Source organism: Podarcis bocagei (genome assembly GCF_964188305.1).
Source record: "Podarcis bocagei genome assembly, chromosome: W".
NCBI classification, from domain to species: Eukaryota; Metazoa; Chordata; class Lepidosauria; order Squamata; family Lacertidae; genus Podarcis; species Podarcis bocagei.
Window position 1 is genome coordinate 83,566,094 of NC_138131.1, and position 24,717 is coordinate 83,590,810.

The 24,717-nt window shown below is 47.4% G+C and overlaps 1 long non-coding RNA gene across 1 annotated transcript in view; it reads right to left on the minus strand.

Moving 5' to 3' along the window:
* Positions 1 to 23,940, minus strand: part of LOC308578325 — a 792,667-nt gene extending 768,727 nt beyond the window's left edge. The window contains exon 1 of the long non-coding RNA XR_014003884.1: positions 23,908 to 23,940. This is a non-coding gene — a long non-coding RNA (uncharacterized lncRNA). The remainder of the gene's footprint in view (positions 1 to 23,907) is intronic.
* Positions 23,941 to 24,717: the final 777 nt, after the last annotated feature.

Consider the following 24,717-nt stretch of genomic DNA (forward strand, 5'->3'; position numbering starts at 1 on the left):
CAGCTGTGGTTAACGTTATAAAGTTATAGAGTTATTATAGAGTTGGAAGGGACCACAAGTGTCATTTTGCCTGACCCCCAGCAATGCAGGATTATTATTTTTGCCCCGTGTGAGGCTCCAACCCACGACCCTGAGATTAAGAGTTTAAACAAGCTAGCTGGATGAGCCGTGGTTTAAAGATGGCTTATCAAACCAATCAACCAGGGTTAACAATAAGCATAGTTCATCAGATTTGGGTGAGGCAACAAGCTGTGGTTAAGCCTAACGAGGATGTAGTTTCCAAACTCTTCACCGCTTGTGTAGAGGGAGGAGGGGGGGAATGTGTGAGCCCAAGGCTTGCTTTGGCTCATTCCCAGCATACTAAACCATGGTTTCACTTGACATCTGAACTGGGTCTGGAAGTATTCCATGCTCTACCTTAGATACCTTTGTTTGCCCCTATTGCTGATTTAGATAGTGTTGCTAAATACTGCACTATTGACCTCTCTTTTTCAGGTACCATGTGATTTACTTCCTCAACCACCCTGTTCTGATTATTAGCACTTCCCAGATGATCCCAAATGGCAGCTTCTGAAGCAGACTTCTGCACCTGCTGCAGCTTGAATGGAACCCGCCTACTGTGTAATTTGATATCCTTCAAGGACAGTCACTTGTCTCGGGTATCACTGCTAAACTGACCACGGTTTTGATGCACAGGGTTTTTAGCTTGACACAAAGTTTTTAAAAATGGAAAACATATATAATATATATAACATGATACTTGTTTCAATGAGCTAAAATCGATTGCAGTAGCTATTTACAAATTTACAGTATAACAAAGAAATCGGGGAGGTGTTCCAGGATTTCTTTTTAAAGGCCGTATCAAAAAATGAGTAAAGTGGGAAACCCTAGATTGATTTTGAAAAGCAGATAATGAAAGGGTACAATTAATGTTTAGGCATAAACTTGTTCATATAAAAATGTGTTGGATCCCGCCCCCCATCCTTTACAGTACAGCAACACAAATCATTAGCATTTTATCCACCATATTCTTGAGACACCCTAATGTGGTCCTATCCATTCACTTAAAGTAGCAGCAGATGTTTTTTATATATAGCAAACAGTAAATAAAAAGAGTACAATCCATAAATTGGTGCAAGCTTTTGGGGCTTGCCTTTGATTTCCCAGTGTGTTTGTAAATGCAATAAAGTTTCACTGTTCTTCGCCAAATGTGTCCTTGTGGTTTGTTCCTCTTGCTTGATTCAGTTGTTTAATATGTGGCAATCTAATAAATTTACAGTCGTATCTTGGATCCCGAACGCCTTGCAAGTCGAACGTTTTGGTTCCCAAAAGCTGCAAGCCCGAAAGTGAGTGTTCCGGTTTGCGAACGTTATTTGGAACCCGAACGTCCAACGCGGCCTACGAGGCTTCCGATTGGAAGCCACGCCTTGGTTCCCAAACATTTTGGAAGACGAACGGACTTCCAGAACGGATTCCGTTCGACTTCCGAGATACGACTGTACCTACAGCATAATCACATCTTACGCGCAGAGGCATATCTAGGGGTTCTCTATGTAGAGGTGAAGGGGGTAAGGTCCTGAAAACTGCTGCTACTTAGGGGTCTAAAACAGATACATTTTTATTTAGCTTTAACACACTTACAACTGTTATTTTCTAGTGCAGAGCAACAGGGACAGAAGGAACCATGAGAGAAGCGATGACTGGCTTCACGGTTTTTCCCACATAATGGTTTTTTACACGGCACGCGCACACATTGTGATTAATATTATGGCACTGTTACCACGCTGTGGACTTCAAACTTATTTCCTCACCCCAAATGTATTGATACATTGCCCAGCCTTAAAGTATGTGTGTGTGCTCTATGCAAAAATCACCATGCGGGAAAAACTGTGAAGCCAGCTAGTGCCTCAAAATTTAGCTGGTGCTCTATCACGATTTTGAAAACCAGGTAACATCTAGTCCTCCTCTCAACCCTTGTTATTCTTCGAAAAGAATTTGTCTAAGTTTGCTTAAGTAAGTGGCTTAAAAGTGTGGGTTTGGATTAAGAAAAGAGGAGAAATGATTCCCTACAACAGGTAACTTATCAGTTTTCGTGAAAGGTGTCAACTTTGAGAGAAAGCAGTATTATTTGTGATGGCTAAAAGGTAAAGGGACCCCTGACCGTTAGGTCCAGTCGCGGACAACTCTGTGGTTGTGCACTCATCACGCTCTATAGGCCGAGGGAGCCGGCATTTGTCCGCAGACAGTTTTTCCGGGTCATGTGGCCAGCATGACTAAGCCGCTTCTGGCGAACCAGAGCAGCGCACGGAAATGCCGTTTACCTTCCCGCCGGAGCGGTACCTATTTATCTACTTGCACTTTGACGTGCTTTCGAACTGCTAGCTTGGCAGGAGCCGGGACCGAGCACTATAGCCCTAAACTATAGCGTGTTTAGCTTACATGTAAATACGGCACTAGGGGCTGCCTGCCCTGCTCACTCTGCTAAGCCTAGACTAACCGATCCAATAGGAATCCAACCCCTGCGACAATCCAGTATTGTGTCCTACATTTCTAAGCAGTGAAAAGTTCTGGAGCAGCAATGCAGGGAGAAAGGGTACCAGGGGTAGGGGGGCTTGTAAACTGGCCACATATGGTTGATCTGTCTGGACTGAGATCAAGTCATACTCAAGCCACAAAGCTCTGTTTTGACGCTTCGTTCTTTGCTTGAATTCCCCAGAATATTTTGTTGGAAGCCTCCCAGAGTGGCTGGGGAAACCCAGCCAGATGGACGGGGTATAAGTAATAAATGATGATGATGATGATGATGATGATGATGATGATGAAAATAGTATAGGAATTAATACCAAAAAATACTACACCCCATTCCCTGCAAAAAGAAGGACGCCCTAAAAACAAACTGAGCACACCTCTTATATCAATCGGCAATGGGAACAGGAGATGGACCTTTCCATTAATTATATGTGGGCAGATCCACATAAAACATAGACTATGAACTGCCGAAATCTACCTGGCATGTAACGCCTTAAGAGAAAACATAATGAAAATGACCTACAGGTGGTACATGACCCCAGTCAAGCTTGCAAAAATTTACCATTCGCCCAATAATAAATGTTGGAAATGTAATGAGACTGAAGGTACTTTTTATCACCTTTGGTGGACCTGCCCGAAGATCAAAGCCTTTTGGGAAATGATCTATAATGAAATCAAGAAAGTCCTTAAGTGGACTTTTTCTAAAAAACCTGAGGCTTTCCTCTTGGGCATGGTCGGCCAATTGGTGCCAAGGAAGGATAGGACGTTTTTTATGTACGCTACTACAGCAGCGAGAATTCTTCTGGCAAAGTATTGGAAGACACAAGAACTACCCACTCTGGAAGAATGGCAGACGAAGGTGATCGACTACATGGGTCTGGCAGAGATGACCGGCAGAATCCGTGACCAGGGGAAAGAGACAGTGGAAGAAGATTGGAAGAAATTTAAAACATATCTTAAAAACTGTTGTAAAATTGAGGAGTGTTAAGATGTTAAGGAACAAAGAAATAGAGAATTGCAGCTGAAACCAATAAGTTAAAGAAAAAAAATCTAATGAAAGTGATTGGTTTAAATTAGATTTAAGAAGTTGCTGAAGAAATGTGAAACAAGGATGCAGAAAAGGGAAGGTATGGGGAAGTCCGGGAAGCAAGGTGTATGAAAATAAGGCTAAGAAATTATACGTGTTTATTTGTTTGTATGTTATTGTTATTGTCTTATTTATAGTTTGTTTTTATTATGTGTTTGGAAAATTAATAAAAATTTATTTCTTTAAAAAAAAGAAGAAATCTACCTGGCAGGGGAGGAAATGTGCAATTGGGACTCCAGGGAACTTTGACACACTGCTGTGCTGTTTTGTCCAAACTTGTTCTGCTTTCACTTTTGTTTGGGCGCCGTAAGTGCTGTTCCTGTTTCTCTTATCATAATGCCAAGGTCTCCATCAAAAGCAGAAATTGCGTGCACGAAAGTTGAAGCAACTTCTACGGAACAGAAACACAACGTGGCATTGTCTCATCGGTCTTGATCCATCAAGGGTGCTCTATTGTGTGCACGAAACATACCAGAGCTGCTGGGTGCGATGGCTATCAGGGCTTCAAGTAAAAGTAGTGATTATTTATTTCACCACTGAGGGAGGGTGGCACTCTGCGCATGCTCAGGCACTCACTCGTTTATGATGGCTTGAACATGAGAGGTAAGCGGAACAGCCGTGCACAAAGGCAGCATACCTCTAACGTAAGAACATAAAAAGAGCCTGCTGGATCAGGCCAATGGCCCAACTATTCAAGCATCCTGTTCTCACAGAAGCTGAGCAGATGTGTGTGGAAAACCCATAAAAATAAAATATCAGGGACGGGCAATCTGTGGCCATACAGATGGTCTCTGCCAGCATGGCTAATGGTCAGGGATGGTGGGCATTGCAGTATATGTTTTAATGTACATATTGTCTCATCCCAAGGATAACCATTTTGTAGCCTTTCAAGAGGAAAGGAGAACAAGGATCAACTCTGTCCCAGAAACAATCTGATGGGATGCCCATGTGTTGAAGGCATGCTGTCTCTTATTGTGATATATACAGTGTGGAATTATAGTCCTGTAAGGAATCTGCTAGAATGCTGAGGGTTTTTTCCCATGTGGATTTGGAATTTGATAGTACAGTGGTACATTGGTTCTCGAATGTAATCCGTTCCGGAAGTCCATTCGACTTCCGAAACGTTCTAAAACCAAGGTGCGGCTTCCAATTGGCGCCGGCGCCCTGGAAACAATAGCCGACAGCCACATCGGGCATTCGGCTTTCGAAAAAAGTTTGCAAACCAAAGCATTTAACTTCTGGGTTTGCGGCGTTCGGGTTCCGATTTGTTCGTCAACTGAGCCATTTGAGACCCAAGGTTCCACTGTGCCTTCAAGTGTCCTCTCCGGATAGGAGGCAACTTCTTCTGTTCACATTGAAGGTCCCAATGGGGAACAATGTGGGTCACACAAGACCATGCTCCTGTCTTGCACATGCTCTAACACAATAGGGCACCTGTTTACAGGTGTACACCTGTGTACCCAAGAAAAAGGAAAGCTTAAGCATCTTTCAGAATACTTTTTACCCAGGGGCAAGTTTTTGCCAAATTTAAGAAATTAAGTGGTCAATCAGCTAAAACACATACATTTAATTGACCAGCTGTGCAACCCTGAGCAGTTTTACTCACTGAGTAGCCCCACTGAGTTCAGCAAGATCACTCTTGTAAGTGCCTGTAAAATGCACCCCACATTTTCTTTAAACAATGTCAGGCTTAGAGAGAAAAAGGGAACTGGGTACTCCTTATTCGTCTCAACTGCTCCTGAATCTATTTCCCTTTTTGGCCTGGTGCCTAAAGGTGTATGATGAAGGTGCCAGGCAAGCATTCCACAAACAGGGAGCCACTGCAGATAAGGCCCGTTCTTGTGTTGCAGTGGCGTAGCGTGGGGGGTGCAAGGGGTGCAAGCCGCACCGGGCGCAACATCTGGGGGGGGGGGCGCGCTCGCTGCCTCCGGAGTCGCCGAAGAGCCTTGGGCGCAGGCTGTAGCAGAGCCGCATGTCTCGCGGCGCCCGGCTGAAGGCGCCCGGCAGGCAGCGGCTCTCAGCGCTCACCGCGGAGGATGCGCCAGGCAACCCCTCCTCACAGCCCCGCCTCCGCCGCTGCTGCTGCTGCTGCTGGGCCGTTGCATTTTCCTCGCCTCTCTGCCCCCCTCCTCCTCCGGGCAAGCGGCGTCGTTTGGGCAGCAGCGCCAGCGGCAACTCGCAGGTTAGGGGTTAGGGGGGGCGCAAATTACGTGCCTTGCCCCGGGTTAGGGGGCGCAAATTACTTGTGTTGCCCCGGGTGCTGACAACTCACGCTACGCCGCTGTTGTGTTGCCACCCTTTGGCCCTCTCGTGGGGGAGGCACACAAAGAAGGGCCTCTGATGTTTATTTCAGGGTCCGGGTAGGTTCTCATGGAGCGAGATCCTTCATGTCTTTGCTTTAGGAAAGAGGTACAAGGAGACCCCCTCAGCTCAGTTCTAGCAACTGGAACAATAATTCTTGATTATTGTGGTTATAGGTTAAAAAAAGGCCACTGTCCTGAAAATGCAGTGGGGCCTATTGTAGCTTTGCAAATCAGCCCACAAGTGAGGTGGGGGGAACTTTGATCTTTCAGATTTCAGAGGCGCTCTGCGCAAGGTCAAAATCCAGCAGCTCCCTGCCTCACCACCTGCTCTGCTCAATTCCCTACATCATAGTTGCGACACCCTGCAGTGCCCCCCCTTGGCTTGATGCCCAGTTTGGCAGAACTGGCTGCACTGCCCTAGATCTGCCTCTGCCACAAGTTACTAGTCCTCAACATTTCACTTGCTCACACTGACTTCCTTTAGGTACCCATGTCCATGTTTTCTTTCTATCTATCTATCTATCTATCTATCTATCTATCTATCTATCTATCTATCTAATTTATTACGGTTGGAGACCAACTCATAAAACGCACTTGGGGGTACAGTCACAGAAGAAAAACAGAGAATTAAAAATGTACAACAATAAATTTAAAAACAATGTACAACAATAAACTATCGCAGGGAGTTGACCCAGAGTCACCCATGGAACCGAGTTTGGGGATTTTCATAACAAACTAGTTTGAGTTGGGAGATGGTCTGTGCCTACAGATCTGTACACAGAATCTGGCGACCATCCAGGTCGTCTTCTGATCTTTGCCTAACAGGAAAAGGTCAAGTTTTTGCTTTTCCGGGAGGTTGGCGAGCCTCACCAGCAGGGGATCAATGGTCTTACTACGTGCCTCTTCATAAAAGAGACATCTAAAGAACAAGTGCTCTGGGCTTCCTATCTCTCCCAATGGACAGGCGCAAAGACTCTGAGCATATGGGACTTCTTAAAGGCTCCTTCCAGGACCTGCGAGGGCAGAGCCGAGCTTCTGGCGAGTGTAAAGGCTCTTCTTGCATTTTTAGATACGAGAAAGAAGAGATATGCTGCCGGTGCAGCTATATATCTCTCGATTTCTCAAATTTTATAGTCGGGGCACCTTGCGCAGTCCTGTTGTCTCTCGGTGTCTAAGATTCTTTGCCTGACCGTGGCTTTTGCCTGGCCCAACCCCAGGCTCAGAAGGGCTTGAGGGGCAAAACCCAGTTTCTGAAGGGTGTTCAGGTCTGCAGTCTGCCAGCCTGACTGGAATTGATCGCAGAGGATCAATGGGGCTATCCCTCGGGGGAGCAGATTCAATGTCAGCCATTTGTAGATTGATGTTAGGCAGATATAAGCCTCCACTCTCATCATCCCCGTTTCGAGTCTAACCCATGCGTTTGAAACACATCTGGGGACTTGTAGGAGAGCTCTAAGAAGTTTGGATTGCACTCTCTCAAGTGGGGAGAAAGCAGAGGAAGGCGGGCCCAGAAAGGATCCATAAAGGAGCTGTGCCAAAGTTTTGGCCTTGTATAATTTTAGAGCCGCGGGGATGACGGAGCCCCCTTGTGCTCTGAAAAATTTAAGGATACAGTTTGCGGTTTTTCCTGCTGAGTTCCCGATGGAGTTTATGTGAAGTTTGTTGGTTCCTGAGGCCTGTACCACCATTCCTAGATACTTATAATTTGTGACTTGTTCTAATTTATGGCCTTAGAGTTCCCAGCTTCTAAGCTTTGGTTTTGCCCCAAAAGCAAGTATCTTGGTCTTTTGATAGTTGATTTTGAGACATTCAGTTTCACAGTATGCTGCGAGCTTCCTTAGCGCTCTTTTGAGTCCAATGGGGGTTCTAGATAGAATTACTGCCTCATTGGCATATAGCAGGACCGAAATATGCTGATTTGCGAGCTTCGGAGGGTGGAGTTCTGAGTCATTGGGTGCAGATACTAAATTATTTAAATAGAAATTGAATAGTAGAGGGGCCAATAGGCACCCTTGCCTGACTCCTTTGAAGGTTTTAATGGGGTCTGTTAGGTGTCCTAGGCGGCTACACCTGACTCTAAGAGCCGTGTTTGTGTGGAGTGCCTGAATTAAGAGCAGAAGCTTTCTATCTATATTGGTACCCTGTAGTCTGTCCCAGAGTCTGGTTCTGGAGACTATCTGTCTATCTATCTATCTATCTATCTATCTATCTATCTATCTATCTATCTATCTATCTATCTATTCAATGTTTAGGGGTACTCTCATTTTCTTACTCATATTTAAACACGGCCCCTCAATGAGGCCAAACCAGCTTTTAAATCCATTGTATTTTCAGACATAGTCAGGTTTATTAAGGTGAATGAATAGGGCCTGCCAAAAGGGCCCGAGAGCATAAACTCACCACTGCCCTTACCTGCTTTTCTTGCCATTCCCATCCATCCCTCACCGTTCATTTGTATAAAACTGGAGAGAAACACTCTGGAGAATTCACTGAACTGTTATTCTGTGACCTGAAAAGTTCCCTCCAGGGGCTGTGCCTGGAATGAGCTTCTGCTTCCTAACTATCCTAGGATTCCGGTCTGCCAGGCTTACCAGTTCCTGGTAAATAGACACTCCATGGACCAGTCAGTTGCTTCATTTCACAAACCCTGCTTTTGTAAGAGGCCCAAACAAATCAAGATGCTCTGGTTACCTTTTCGGCATAGATGCTCAGCAGGGACATCCAGGTAATGATTCTTCTCCCTTGGAGAAGACTTCTCAGTGCACCTAGGAGAAACAGGTAAGTTGTTTCATTTCCTTGCTGGAGAAAGGCTGAACTTTATCTCTCTCTCACAATGCAAATGCAAGCAATCATATTATTTATAGAGGTTGCTTAGGGAAAGAAATTTATACAGCCAAGGTGTGTCACCATCACAACGGCATAGCAGTGTGAATTTGGAGAGTAACGGGGAACTCTGCATTTGTGTAATCAAGGAATAAAGTCCCAAAGGGGAGGAGTGAGGGATTAAGGTGGCTTGAACTCCGTCAGGAGGAAAGATCACCCAGATGTGGCCTGCGTATTGTCCTACCCAGTGCTTTTTTTCCTGAGGGGACGCGAGGGGCATACGCATACCCCTAAACATCTTGTGAATCTACGTTTGGCCTCATTGCGGGGCAGTATTTCAATATGCCTAGGAAAATGAGAGTACCCCTAAACATTTTTTTTTTTTTAAAGGACTGGCTTTTTAAAAAAGCACTTTCTTTCTGTATTGTCGCCCCATAATTTTTCACTGCTTAGAACAGGGGTTCCCAGAGTGGGCACAGGCTGTGGGATTAACCAGAGGGTGCTAGGAGGCAAGAGGGGCATTGGGGGTATAACTATCAGAATTTGAAAAACTGGTATCACTCGATCAAGCTCATCGATTTTACTGATTTAATTGAACTAAATAGTTTTAACTGGATTTGGAATAAATGTGCAATTGATCGTTGCTGTTTTGAATTTTATTGCGTTATTATCTTCCTTAGTTGGTCATGCAAACCACTATTCTGGATACCGTTGTACCTCTGCTCCCGAATGCCTTGGGAGTTGTAATGGTTCTAGGGGTTGCTCGTGCGTAAGCTTGTCCCAACACCTGGCTGGGTTGCCTGAGTGAACCTTTCCTGTCCGAGCAGCCACTCACCCGTGGCTGTCTCAATCGCTGGCAGAATCTGTCAGTGGGCGTTTCTTAAACTTCTTCCAGCAAAGAAGCTCTTTGACGCCCAATCTCCTCCTACTCTCCCTGCGCGGAAGCCTTCTGCGCAAGGAGGGCGTAGGCAGCGGAGGACTCTTCCTCTCCCCGCTGGTCCCCGGCAAGGAGTCATGGGACCGCCTCGCCGATTCCCCCATCTGCCCCCCTTCTCCACTGGAGCTACGCTGATTCCCTTCCCCAGAAGATGGGCTGCCTCTCCCACTCCCGGGACGCTCTCTGGGATCCCTTTGGAGCTTGCTCTTTCCCTCGGACCCTGATGGCAGTTCCCTGACATCCACCTCCTCCTCAGGACCCCTCCCACCCCGGGCGCGATTTTCCGGCACAACCTCCTCCCTCTCCTCGGCCGACGATGCGGGGAATCCCCTGAAAGAGCTGGCATCATCTTCTGAGGATTCAAAACCAGCCTCCCATCCGCTCGGATCTCTTCCCGCTGGTTGAACCTCCCAGTCTGATTCTTCTCCCTTGGACACCTCCTCTCCCTCCTCTTCGGAGGCAGGAAAACCCACAAAATCCCCTTCGTCATCCATGGGTCCAAATTCCTCCTCCCAGAATCTCACTAATGGTTTGGGCTTATCCGGGAACAAACTGTGGAATTCTTCCACCAGATACCCGTCAGTGATTGATTCAGCAGGGACCCAAGTGTTTTCCGACCTAGGTTCCCCCTCCCAGGCTACCGAGTACTCTACCTGGCGACCTCGCCACCTTGAATCGAGTATTTCCGTGGCTTCGTTACAGTGTTCCCTCTCCTCTACCCGCGGGTGGGTGGTAACCCCTCCCTCCCGTCCCGGGAATTCCCGCCCCTTCCTGTAAGGTGAAAGTAGGGACCTATGGAACACCGGATGTATCTTCATGCTGTCAGGCAACTTGAGTTTAAATGCCACTGGGTTCACCTGCTGTATTACCTCAAAAGGCCCCAGCCGCCTCGGCTGCATCTTCTTGCACCCTCCCTTTAGGGGCAACCCTTGGTATGACAACCACACCCGGTCTCCCACCCGTATGGCCTCCCCCTCCTGATGGTGCCTGTCCGCCTGCCTCTTGTAAACTTCCTTGGCCCGCTCCAAGTTCAGCCTTAGTTGCTGGTGGTGTAAGGCCTCCATTTCCTCCACAAATTGCTCAGCCGCAGGTACACTCCATCCTTCCTCCCCCGGGAATGCCCTGGGGTGACACCATGAAAGGGCTCATTCCCGTGGACACGTGTTCAGCGTTATTGTACGCAAATTCAGCCAAAGCTAATTTCACTACCCAATCGTTCAGTCTCTCACTGACATAGCAGCGTAGGTATTGCTGGAGTATGCCGTTCGCTCTTTCGGCTTGTCCGTTGGTTTCTGGGTGCCTCGCCGTCGAGAAGCTCACCTCAACCTGTAGCAAGCTCATGAGTTTCCGCAAGAACCGGGAAGTAAATTGTTTCCCGTGATCCGAGATTACCCTCAAGGGAGCCCCATGCAGTCTGAAAATGTGATCCACAAACAGCCTGGCGGTCTCCTCTGCCGTTGCTGCATGTGAGCAAGCTACGAAATGGCACATTTTAGTCAGTAGATCGACTACTACCATGACCGCTGTCTTTCCCCTTGACTTGGGCAGATCTGTCATAAAATCAATGGACACCACCTCCCAGGGCCTTCCCGGTGTGGGTAAGGGTTGCAGTAACCCCGCGGGGGTGGCCCTTTCCCCCTTAGCCCTCTGGCATCGGTCGCACCCTCGTACATATTCTCGTACGTCTTCCCTCACCTTTGGCCACCAGAACTGCCTGGTGACAAGTAGCATGGTCTTGTGCTGTCCAAAGTGCCCAGCTGTTGGGTTGTCATGGAGTTGCTTGAGTACCTTCCCCCTCAAAGTCTCCCCCGGTACATACAGCGCCCCCTTATAGTACAGTAGCCCTTCCTTTTCCTCAAACCCTCCATGGACTTCCTTTCCGTCCCTGAGCTCCCTAATTTTTGTCTGAGCAAACTCATCGTCTCTGGTGAGCCCTGCCAGTTCTCGTTTGCCAACCAACGCCCCCCCCCTACACCCACCGGTCCTCGGGTAATACGTGCCTGGTCTCTGGTGGCCCCTCTCCTTCCATGTACTCCGGTTTCCGGGAGAGAGTGTCTGCCCTTACGTTTTCCTCTCCCGGCATGTATCGGATCTCGAAGGAAAACTTGGCGAACTCCTGGGACCACCTGATCTGTCTCTGATTGAGCACTCGCGCGGTCCACCAGTATTCCAAGTTCTTGTGGTCAGTTCGGACCTGGAACTTGTGCCGCGCCCCTATCAACAGATGTTTCCATTGCCGAAATGCCGCATAGATCGCAAGCAGTTCTCAGTCATACACTGTGTAGTTTTGCTCTGACTTGCTCAGCTTCCTAGAGAAAAAGGCACACGGCCTCCAGTTCTGCTTGGCCCCGGGCTGCAAAAGGACCGCTCCAATGGCGTGGTCGGACACATCCGTCTCCAGTCTCATGGGCTTCTCCGGATCCACGTGCAGGAGCTGCTCTTCCGAGGCGAACGCCCTCTTCAGTTTTTCAAAGGATTGCTGCGCACCCTCTGTCCACGCGAACTTCTTTTTGCTACTAAGACAATCCGTTATGGGCGCCGTCAAGTGAGCGAAGTTCTTTATGAACTTCCTGTAGAAGTTGCTGAAGCCTAGGAACCTTTGCACGTCCTTTCTGTTTTGGGGGGCTTTCCATTCCAGCACTGCCTTCACCTTGCCCGGATCCATGGCTAGTCCTTTGTCTGACAGCCTGTACCCCAGGAACTCGACCTCCCGGGCGTGGAATTGGCATTTTTCCAGCTTGACCCACAACTGATGCTTCTTCAATCTCTGTAGCACCTCCCTGATGTCTCTGACGTGTTGCTTTTCATTGTCCGAATAGATTAAGACGTCGTCCAAAAAGGCTATGCAATTCTTGTACAGCAGGGGCCCCAACACATGATGCATGAAGGCTTGAAAGCAGGCAGAGCCCGATTGTAATCCAAATGGCATGACTAAGTACTCAAAAGCCCCCAGGGGGGTGAACATGGTCGTTTTCCATTCGTCCCCCTCCCTTATCCTAATCAGATTGTAGGCTCCCCTGAGGTCCAGCTTGATAAAAATCTTCCCCTGCCTCACACGTGTCAAAATATCGTCAATCCTGGGCATTGGGAAAGTCACGGGTTCTGATACCAGGTTTAGGGCCCGGTAATCCACAACTAATCTGTGCTGATTAGTCTCCTTTTTGTCCACAAAGAACACTGGATTGCCCCCCATCGCCTTAGATTCCCTTATGAAACCTCTCTTCAGGTTCTTGTCAATAAACTGCCGCAGCTCCTGCATCTCCCGGTCGGACATGGCATACAGCTTACCCACTGGTAACTGAGCCCCTGGAAGCAGGTTGATTTGGCAGTCAAAGGGCCTGTGGGGGGGCAGCTTATCTGCCTCCCTCTCGCTGAAGACCTCCTTCAAATCAGCATATTGTGGTGGCACCTCCCCTTTTTGCCCCAGGGCCAACCCAGCCACCCTGGCCACAGTCATTCTTGGTTCCTTCCCTCCCAGACACTGCTCTAAGCAGTAAGCTGACCCAAAGGTGACCAACCGCTGATGCCATGACACCACTGGGTCATGCATTGCCAGCCAGCTCATTCCCAGTATTATTGGGGGTCCTGCCAGCGTGGCCACGTGAAAGGCAATGGTTTCCGTGTGCCTGGAGACCCTCATTCTCATTGGCGGTGTCTGGTGTGTCACTTCCCCTCCCAGGAGTTCCCTGCCATCGATGGTGGTCACCTGCAAGGGAAAATCTAGTGGCAACAGGTGGAGTTGGTGCTCCAGAGCAAAGTCTCTGCTGAAGAAATCACACGAGCTGCCAGAATCTAGCAGTCCCTTCACTTTGACGGGGTGCCCGTTTGGGAGTTCTAGCACCACCTCTATGGCTATAGCTGCCTTGGGGGGGGGGGTCAGGCTGGGGCACTTCTATTGGTTGCTGGCCTGGCTGCTGCCCCTGCTGGTTGGCAGCCAGGCGTTGTCGTTTCCCTGCACCTGCCCCTCCTCCCCCTTCTCGTCGTGGTCTGCAGCCCCCATCATGCCTTGCCAGGCCTTTCATTGAGGGCAGACCTTTGCAAAATGTCCCAGTCGCAGACAGAGGAAACACTTCTTGGTAGTTTTCCACTCCTTCCCCTCCCTTTTCCGCCCTTCACCAGCGTTTGAAACTTCACACACGCGCGCTCCCTCAATTTCCATCAGCTCCGCCGCCTGGGAAGGCTCCCTCGGCATCTCTGGAATGCGGTTGTCATGGAAACATTCCGCCCTTATCTCCCGCTTCTTTTGAGCCCGCGCTTCCTGGCGTACACCGATTGCAAGCACAGTCTTTGTGAGTTCATCCATCGACCACGGGCGGGGCACTCGGGACAACTCGTCTTTCACTTTGGGGGACAAACCCGCTTCAAACAACATTTGCATTGGTTCAGAGTCCAGATCCCACCCGAGCTTGTGGACTAACATCGCGAAACGCGACCAGTAGTTTCTGACGGACAGGCTTCCCTGCTTGCACCCCATCAGCTCCCGTCTCGTCACGCTTTGGTCCACCTCGCTGGAGAACATCGCGTCCATCCCTTGGTAGAATTTCTTAAGATCTTTCAATGCATCATTCTGCGTCGCCATTAGGGGCCTGATCCATTCACGCGCCCCATCCTGCAGATGTCCCACAATGTAAGCCACCCTCTCCCCGCCAACATCAAAGTCATTTTTCTGCAATTCCAAAGCGTACTGAATTTCCGTTCGGAAGGCATTGTAGTCTTGGGGCTTTCCACCAAACTTGTGTACCAGCCCCTGAACCTTCCTTCCTATCGGGGTGGCTCTGACCTGTGCATCCTGAACCCGTCTCTCCTCCAGCCGCGCCGTCAGGGTAGCTACATGCGCCTCCAGGTCTCGGTTCCTCTCGGCCAGACCTCGCACCAGGGCTTCTTGCTCTGTCCCTCTGGCCGGCTCTGTTTGGCTCATCTTGCTGCCTCTCCGGGGCTGCGCACAAGCAACGTCAGGGACTGATGGATTGCTGTAATGGTTCTAGGGGTTGCTCGTGCGTAAGCTTGTCCCAACACCTGGCTGGGTTGCCTGAGTGAACCTTTCCTGTCCGAGCAGCCACTCACCCGTGGCTGTCTCAATCGCTGGCAGAATCTGTCAGTGGGCGTTTCTTAAACTTCTTCCAGCAAAGAAGCTCTTTGACACCCAGTCTCCTCCTACTCTCCCTGCGCGGAAGCCTTCTGCGCAAGGAGGGCGTAGGCAGCGGAGGACTCTTCCTCTCCCCGCTGGTCCCCGGCAAGGAGTCATGGGACCGCCTCGCCGATTCCCCCATCTGCCCCCCTTCTCCACTGGAGCTACGCTGATTCCCTTCCCCAGAAGATGGGCTGCCTCTCCCACTCCCGGGACGCTCTCTGGGATCCCTTTGGAGCTTGCTCTCTCCCTCGGAAACTGATGGCAGTTCCCTGACAGGAGTCAAACGTTCTTTTGGAAGCCGAACGTCCAGTGGGGCTTCCACGGCTTCTGATTGGCTGCAGGAGCTTCCTGAGGTCAATCAGAAGCCGCACTGTAGCACCCTGCTTGTGGTTAACGCTTAGCTGGAATGAAATATTCAACGCAGCAATAGAGAATTTAAAATAATTATTTATTTGTCAGACAAATAAATGAGAGGCACAGTGGTATATGGTTACCAAGCTCTGGCCTGGCCTCCTGCCATTATGGCCAGCCCTTATATTCCCTTAATCCAGCCCCCTTTGCTCCTCCTGTGGCTGCCTCTGTCCAATCAGCCTGGTTGGATTTCCTATTGGCTGATTGCTATATCCAATCCTAAAAGATACACCCATATCCTCCTGTCCTTATATGGAACACAAAGAGCTATATATTGTTACATCTATAAATGACAAATAAGTAGTAATATATCTTACATGTGTCTCAACAAGGAATCTTAATTACCAGCTCACCTCTTGCCCTCCTTGCCCTATTGCCTTCTAAAACAAATGGTTAATCTTAAATTTTTATCTTAAACATATGTCAAGGATCTTGAGTTTCACATCAACATTGAAAGATCTCCTTCATTTGAAGGTTTCTAAACAAATGTCTGACAGCCATATATCAGGACAGCTTGGATGGCGTCTTCCTGTCTGGCTGGAGGGCTAGGCTGGTGTCTGACTTAATTCCAGGATAAATACAACTCTTCTAGCATTTGTTAAATCCTTTGCATAATTATATTTAAGCCAATATATTTAATACACAACACAAGTAGCCTCTTAAAAGGAATAAGGCCTTTGTAAAAAAGGAACTCAGTTTAAAACAGTTTCAGAAGAAACCTCTTTAGTTTACATCTTCCCCCCCTTCTCCAGCCAGTTGCTTTGTTTCCATTAGCTCTTCCCAACATTTATTGCCCTTAAACTCTCTCTCTTTAAGAAAGAAACAGCTTTAAAAGACTTCCCAAAATTTCTGCCAGCTAGATGCTTCTCCATTTGGCCTTTAACCTTGGAAAGAAGATCTGGCTCATTTTACTGGGAGGCACATTGGCATTATTTTACTATTTACTCATTCCTAATTATATTTATCTCTGCCTTTGTTATCTTCTGTAACATGTAGGGTCAGTGTCCTTACTCAGTCTGTAATTTCAGCTTTTACGACTTTGAGAATTGTTTTCTGCTATCAATCAAAAGGGGCCCCTTGTCTAAGAGGAAAACACTGTCAGTGTTTTCTTAAGCAGCTAGCCTTCTTGCCTGGCATGAAACTTTTGAAAATCTAAGCCCTCTTTAATATACAAGTCCTGATCAAACATTAATAAAATGCAGGCTTATGCCTGATGCCTCATTCCCCCCTTTCAAGCTCAAGGACCTTCGTCCCAAGTGTCCTTGATAGCTTGACCTTCATCATATTCCTGAGGTAAAGCTCTGTATAGGGCCATGATATGAGGTAGAGTTTCATTTGAAACCATCTTGCTAATTGTACTTCTGAAACATGAAATGATACATGGCATCATACATAAAACCATTACCACTACTGTCAAGAAAAACAAGCAAGACAATAGTATCCCTTTGAGTCCTGTGACATTAGGTAACCAATTGGTGAGCCATCCCATATCCCATCCTTCCCATGTTTGTACTGGGACATGTGCTATATTCTCCATCTTTGTGGCCAACACACGGATTGCCTCACCATTATCTGAAATGTTAAAGCAACAGGCATTCCCTGTCAAGTTCAAGACTCCACATAGGCCTCCCTGCTTGGCAAGTACATAATCCATTCCCATTTTCAGCTGCAAAATGGCGGCTCTACTTTCATCCAACTGTTGTGCAATAAGTCTCAAACTCTGGGCCGTTGCATTGGTTACAAGTTCCACTACTGCTTGCAATCGAATTATTCTGTTTAGATTATAAATAGGATCCCGTGCCCCTTGTATGAGCTCACCAGGATTCCAGGAGGCAGGATCATAATAGGCTATAATGCGCTCTGGTGGCCAATCATCAGTACCGCTCCAACTTTGGGTACTTCCTCCTGCTATATGAGAAATATCAGCGTTTCTTCGTGTTCGCTTGGCCAAATTAGTGGGCATAATCCACATTGGTGGTAATACCCATCCCAGGAAACAAGTCCCACTCCATTTGGAGGGGAGTTTCTTGTATGCCCATTCTCCACATATCCACCACAACCATCGGGTCTGAGGTTTTTGGTACGTGGAGTACAGAAGGCGAAATAGCAAAAGAGGTAGAGAGTTCACAGTGCAGTATGTTAGATTGCCTTTTTCTGTCACAGTTATGTTCCATACCACTTTCCATGCATGAATAAAAGGAGGTGCACAGGGCAAGGCATTCCGAGTTCGATAGGTAGTATCGTGTGCCCAGGTATTCTTAATATTATCCCAAGTATAGTGACAATGAGAAGAGCCTATCATGGTAGAATCAGCTGCATCTGATGATTTATGTACACAGAATTCCCCTTGTACAGGTATAACTCGTAATGGTTTAGTTGAGTTCCATCCGGGGAAATTCTGTACTTCTGTTTGGTGTGGTATTTCGCTTACCATACCAATGGCATCTAATGGTATCGGTAATAAGGGCATACCTCCCTCTGAATCATCTGGCCCAAGAGAGCAAACAAGGCAATTGGTCCTATTTGCAACATTGGCTACCATTTCAGCTAAACCTACCCACATATTGTGGTCATGGCGGAATCCATATTTAGTCAATTTGGCCAGATTCAAGGACCCTTCCCCTTCCCAAGGGATCAGGATTAATAATAGAATCATGTTGATGTCTAGCATATGCATTCCTTCCACAAAAGATTACCTTATTGTGATAGCAAATAAATATTAGTCCCAATATAATTCCCCCAGTGACAGAAATGGGGAACCACCAAGACCAAAACATATATCCCGAGGATCCCCAATGAGTAATATTTCTGATAATTGTTCCACAAGGGGGGGGGCAGTCAATTAATTGTATAAGAGAATCTTTCCTTTCACAATCGCTGGTTCAGATGCTCCTCAAGCTTCAGGCGTGCGCAGGTCAGCCAGCTTCCAGGTTGTGGCTGCAGCAGGCCGGTCGTCTAATGTTGCCCGTGACCTAGCCCGTTCCCGGTAGGGCTAGATACAGGGGTTTTTGGAGAGAGAGTCAGTTTAAGAGGATTAGAGGGGTCACCTTTGCACGTCCAACTGCCTTCGGACTTCTTCAAACGGGAGTGATGAATCCAGGGGGTCACCTCAGCTACCTTCACCGCTGTTGGAGTAGAGAGCAAGACGGTGTAAGGTCCACGCCACTTAGGTGCAAGTGGATCACGTTTCCACTCTTTCACCCATACGCTATCGCCAGCCTGGAACTGATGAATCGGCTCGGCAATGCTGCACGGCGTGCGCTCGAGGGCCCACCTGTTAAGAGAAACAAAAACACGGGAGAGAGATTGCACTTGTCCCTGTGTCACATGGTCTCCTATTTGTTTAAGATCAGCTGAAATATCCTGAACAAAGGAGGGCGGTCTCCCATACAGGAGCTCAAAAGGTGACAACTTAAGTCTTTTTGTGGGTGCACACCGAACACGAAACAGTGTTATGGGTAACACATCTACCCATCCCAATCCCGTTTCCTGGGTTAATTTTGCCAATTGAGTTTTCAGAGTCCGATTCATTCTTTCAGTTTTCCCTGAACTCTGAGGCCTATAGGCTGCATGCAGTCTCCATTTCACTTGTAGGACTCGACATACTTCTTGTACTACTTGATCAATGAACGCTGGCCCATTATCACTTCCAATGCATCTAGGTAACCCAAACCTCGGGATCAATTCAGTGAGGAGTCTCTTAGTTACCTCTCGTGCCTTTTCAGTTCGGGTGGGAAAAGCTTCAGCCCATCCGGTAAGAGTATCTACAAACACAAGGAGATACTTGAATCCCTTAGAAGGGACCAGCTCTGTGAATCCACAATTAGGCTTTCCATGGGGACATATCCCACATGTTGGATTCCAGGAGGTTGTACCGGTCCCTGCCTGGGATTGTTTTTAGCACAAAGAACACATTTCTGTGAAATGCAAGTTGCTAATTGTGATAGGTTAATAATATACAACTTCCGACTGAGACTCTCTCTGGTTGCAGTACCGCCAAGGTGAGTAGATTCATGATAATTTCTTACAATTGTGCCTGCTAGATGATGAGGTACATAAATCCTATTGTCTGGCAGGATCATCCAACCGTCCTTCACAACTGCTCCTTCCTGTTCAGCCCACTTCCTCTCTTCTGGGGTATAGTGAGGTTTAACTTCTTCTGGAACTACCTCTGGTATGAGGGCTGCTATAAATCCTCCCACAGGCTTTTGGGCTGCCTCTCGGGCTGCTTTGTCAGCAGCATGATTTCCTCTGGTTATTGGATCCCTTCCTCGTCCATGACCTTTGCAGTGCATTACAGCAATCTGTTCTGGAGCCCATACTGCTTCTAACAGGATTTCTACTTCAGGTCCATATTTCAAGGCCTTCCCGTGGGCTCCTATTAGACCTCTTTCTTTCCATAGAGCACCATGTGCATGCAGGGTTAAGAAGGCATATTTAGAATCAGTATAGATGTTTGCCTTACATCCGGCTGCCAATTGCAGAGCTCTAGTTAAACCTATAAGTTCAGCTTTTTGTGCTGAGGTGCCAGCAGGCAAAGCTTCAGCTTCCACAACTTCCTCATTGGTGACCACAGCATATCCTGCTCGTCTGGCACCTTCATGCAGGTAACTGCTACCATCAGTATAATATACAACATCTGGATTTTTCAATGGTTCATCTTTCAGATCGGGTCTACTGGAATAAACTTCATCCATTATTTGGAGACAATCATGTGATTCTTCATCATCTACCTCTGGTAGGGGCAGCAAAGTCGCTGGATTGAGCATATTCACTACTCGTAGATGAATCCTGGGATTTTCACACAATAGGCCTTGGTACCTAGCCATCCTTGGGTTCGTTAGCCAATAACTACCCTTATATTCCATGAGTGTCAGAACAGCATGAGGTACATTCACATACATCGTCTGGCCGAAGGTAAATTTATCAGCTTCTTTGACAAGGCTTGCAGTGGCCGCTACTGCCCTTAGGCATGGAGGCCATCCTTTTGCTACTGAGTCCAATTGTTTTGACAAATAAGCTACTGGACAGTTCCAACTTCCTAATCTCTGGGTCAGGACTGCCGCTGCAATCCCATTCTGTTCATGTACATACAGCTGAAAGGGTTTTTCCGAATTAGGCAGTCCAAGGGCTGGGGCCTCCATAAGTCGTTGTTTGATAACTAAAAAGGCTTGTTGCTGCTCAGGTCCCCATACGAATGGGTCCTTTTCTGCACCTCGAGTGCTTTCATGTAAGGGTTTGGCCAGACTGCTGAAATCAGGTATCCATAGTCTACAAAACCCTGCTGTTCCCAGGAATCCTCTGAGTTGTTTCCTTGTGGTAGGTTCCTTGATAAGGCAAATAGCTTCTTTCCTCTCTGGCCTCAATGCTCGTTGTTGGTGTGAGATGTCAAAGCCCAAATATTTGACCTTTTCTAAACATAACTGTGCCTTTTTCTGGGAAACTCGGTAGCCAGCTTCCCAGAGCAAGTGGAGCAGTTCCTCTGTACCTTCTTTACAGGTATCAAAATCCTTTGCTGCTAGTATAAGGTCATCTACATATTGCAGAACCACCTTTTCTCCAGGTATTGAGGGGTAACTTGTTAGATCCTTCGCCAAGGCAGTGCCAAATAAAGTTGGGGAATTTTTGAATCCCTGGGGCAATCTTGTCCAGGTTAGCTGGCCTTTTGTTCCTGTCAAAGGGTCTTCCCACTGGAAGGCAAATATAGGTTGGCTCTGTGGTGCCAGCCGGCAACAGAAGAATGCATCTTTCAAGTCCAATACAGTAAAAAATGTTGCTTCTGGTGGGATCAAACTCAGCAGGGTGTATGGGTTTGGTACATTTGGGTGCAAGGTCTCGATAGCCTGGTTTACGAGCCTCAAGTCCTGCACTGGCCTGTATTCATCTGTCCCAGGTTTTCGAACAGGCAAAAGGGGTGTGTTCCATTCTGATTGGCAGGGCTTAAGCAGACCATATTTTAATAGGCGGTCCAAATGTTTCTGGATGCCCTCTGCTGCTCGCCGGGGTAAAGGATATTGCTTTACAGATACAGGGGTAGCCATAGGTTTTAAGGTTACTACAATTGGAGCTATATTCTTAGCCATTCCTGGTGGGCTATTTTCGGCCCATACTCCTGGTGGCACCTGTAGAGTTCGGAGGAGCTTGTTTAACTCTGTATCCAATGTGGGTTGGACTTGCAGGGCTGACATTAGGCGCCATGATTGTTCCTTAGGTACTGAGAGGGAAATTATTCCTGCTGCCTTTGATGGCAGTTTCATTTCTGGACCTCGAGGAGTGAAGGTGATTTGGGCCTGCAATTTGGACAGCATATCTCTACCTAAGAGAGGTATTGGACACTCAGGTATATACAAAAACTGATGGGTTAAACGATGTCCCCCAATCTGGCATTCCAAAGGTTGGAGGAAAGACCTCTTAGCTGACTGACCAGTGGCACTTTTAATGACTACACTTTTGGATGCCTTTTTCTGCAATAGTTCTGGGAGTACTGAGTATTCAGCCCCAGTATCAATCATAAAGTCTATTAAATGGCTTCCTAATTGAATCGTGACCGTGGGCTCCTGGAAGCCTAACTTTATGGAGTCCGGTCTTTCCTAGTCTTGGGTAAAATCCTCCTCTGCCAGTCCAATGACATTGTCCCTACTCCGTCCTTGTCCAGGTCTCTGATATCTTCCATCTCGGATCATTCCCCGTCCCCGTCCCTGGTTTCTTGGGCCGGAGCCTGGGCCTGGGCCTGGGCCTGGGCGTACTTCTTCCAACCTCAGGGGTTCAGGACACTCCCGCTTCCAATGACCCTCCTTCTTGCAATTCGCACATTGATTCCTTCCCAGTGGTGGATTCCTTCCCCGCCCTCTTCCTCCATTTAAGGGGCGGTAGTCTTGCTTCACTGCTGTGGCTAGCATTACCATCTTTTCCTTCTGCCACTTCTTCTTCTCTTGTTTCTCAGCCTCATCCCTATTCCGATAAACTCGGCGTGCAATGGCCATAATTTGGCTCATCAGCATCCCTTCCCATCCTTCTGATTTCTGAATTTTCTTACGAATGTCAGAAGCGCACTGGGCCACAAATGTAGCAGTAATCATTCTGCTGTTTTCAGGGGCTTCAGGGTCAAAAGGAGTCCATATACGATAGGCTTCTTGCAGCCTCTCTAAAAAGTCTCCTGGACTCTCATTTGGTTTCTGTTCTACTTCTGAGACTTTAGACATATTAGTGGGCTTCTGGCATGCCCTGCGGATACCTTGCACAAGCGTCTGGCGGTAAGTGGTAAGTCTGGCCAGGTGAATTACATTGTTTGGATCCCAATTAGGATCTTCCAAGGGAAAGTTGTCTTGGAGATGACGGTCAATATTAAAAATATTTCCCACTCTGGCCTGCTCACGCAAATATATCTGTGCCTTTTCAATTATGTCTCTCCTTTCCTCAGTGGTGAACAGAGTATTCAGGAGCTGGCGGCAATCTGTCCAAGTAGGACTATGAGTATTTATTATTGAAGTCACCAAGTCCATCATAGCCTGAGGTTTTTCTGCAAAAGATGGGGTGTGTGTTTTCCAATTCATCAGATCCGTAGTTGTGAATGGAATGTACTGCAGGGTCGAAGTTCGAGGTGGCCGTGGTCCGAGTTGCCCGTTAACCAGCACAGGCTCCTCAAGTGCATCAAATACTCTTCTGAGAGGGGCTAGTACGTGATCTTTCTCTTTGCTTTGCTCTAGGGGCCTCAAATCATAGGGGATGGTATTTGTCCCAAGGCGTTCTTTTAGCAGCTTTATACGCCTGGCTGTATTGCTTGCTGACCGATTAAGGTCTCCCTGTAACTTCTGTAATAATTCTCTAGGACTTGGATGTACAGGAGTTTGGGGTAGGCAATCAGTTGTTCCACTAAAAGAGACTGTAGATGGAGTTCTACTGGGACTCACAGATGGAATAACCGCTTCTGCTTGGGCTTTATTATAGGACTCCAATGCCTCCTGAAGATATTTTTCATAATCTATCAAGGAATCAAGTTCTGTGACTCCAGCCCCACTATTCATTCCACTTTCTTGCCTTGGGGTTACAACTGGTGGAGTGTTTGGATTAGGCTCCCTTCGATGTGGAGCATAGGGTGGAGGTGGAAGCAGCTCTTCCTCTGGTCCCTCAAAAATGGGTTTGAGTTTATTTGGCAAAATTCCTTTCCTAGCTTCGGCTTTTACAGCCAATAATTTGCATCGTTGGACTTTGCATTCCCTTATCCATGGAGGATTTTTATTTAATGTGCTCAGCCAGGAATCTATATATGAAAATTGTTCTGGGCACCCTCCAGTTTCTTTGGCGATGTTAGACCAAAGTTTGCTTACTAAATTTATATCAAAGGTTCCTTGAGATGGCCATTCAGTATTTTGCTTCGGCCACTCTAATTCACATAACGTTCTCAGGCGCTCTGGTGTCATTTTGACTCCATACGCCCCTGAGAAGGCTTTCTTAAAATTATTTAACATACATTCAAGAGGTGTATTTTCCCCTTTTGAACCCCCAACTCCCATTGTATGGCCCTGTGAAGTATCCACTCAGTCACTCACACACACGCTTCATGGGTTTCCTTGCCTGGTGAAGTCGCCTTACCAGGAACCGAAGTACTGCCCACTCCACACTCAGGTCAGCTACAGATTGCTCTGTACTTTCTCACACATACAATGCGCTAGATACTTCACCACACACTACCTCCCAACTTTCCTTTCCCTACACCAGATCACCATCTGATGTACCCAACCACCTAGCGTACTCAGTTCCCGCTTACTGAGACGCAGAAGTTTGATCAAGACTTCTCTTCCTCCCAATTAATTGGAGGGCCAAAAATCCCTTTGTGCACTTACCCTTGGTTGGTTCCGTTTCCCCCCGGTCCGTCGCCGCCAGTGAGCAGGGTATCAGACAGACGAGACTTCTGCGTTCCCCCTGGAAAAATTTACCAGTGCGCGCTTGGGTAAGCAGTTTAGAGATCCTCTCTCTTGTACCCTGCCCAATAGGGCGAAGGGGCTGCGTTCCAGCAGACCACTTATCCGAGTCACAGGAGCACCATAAAATGTAGCACCCTGCTTGTGGTTAACGCTTAGCTGGAATGAAATATTCAACGCAGCAATAGAGAATTTAAAATAATTATTTATTTGTCAGACAAATAAATGAGAGGCACAGTGGTATATGGTTACCAAGCTCTGGCCTGGCCTCCTGCCATTATGGCCAGCCCTTATATTCCCTTAATCCAGCCCCCTTTGCTCCTCCTGTGGCTGCCTCTGTCCAATCAGCCTGGTTGGATTTCCTATTGGCTGATTGCTATATCCAATCCTAAAAGATACACCCATATCCTCCTGTCCTTATATGGAACACAAAGAGCTATATATTGTTACATCTATAAATGACAAATAAGTAGTAATATATCTTACATGTGTCTCAACAAGGAATCTTAATTACCAGCTCACCTCTTGCCCTCCTTGCCCTATTGCCTTCTAAAACAAATGGTTAATCTTAAATT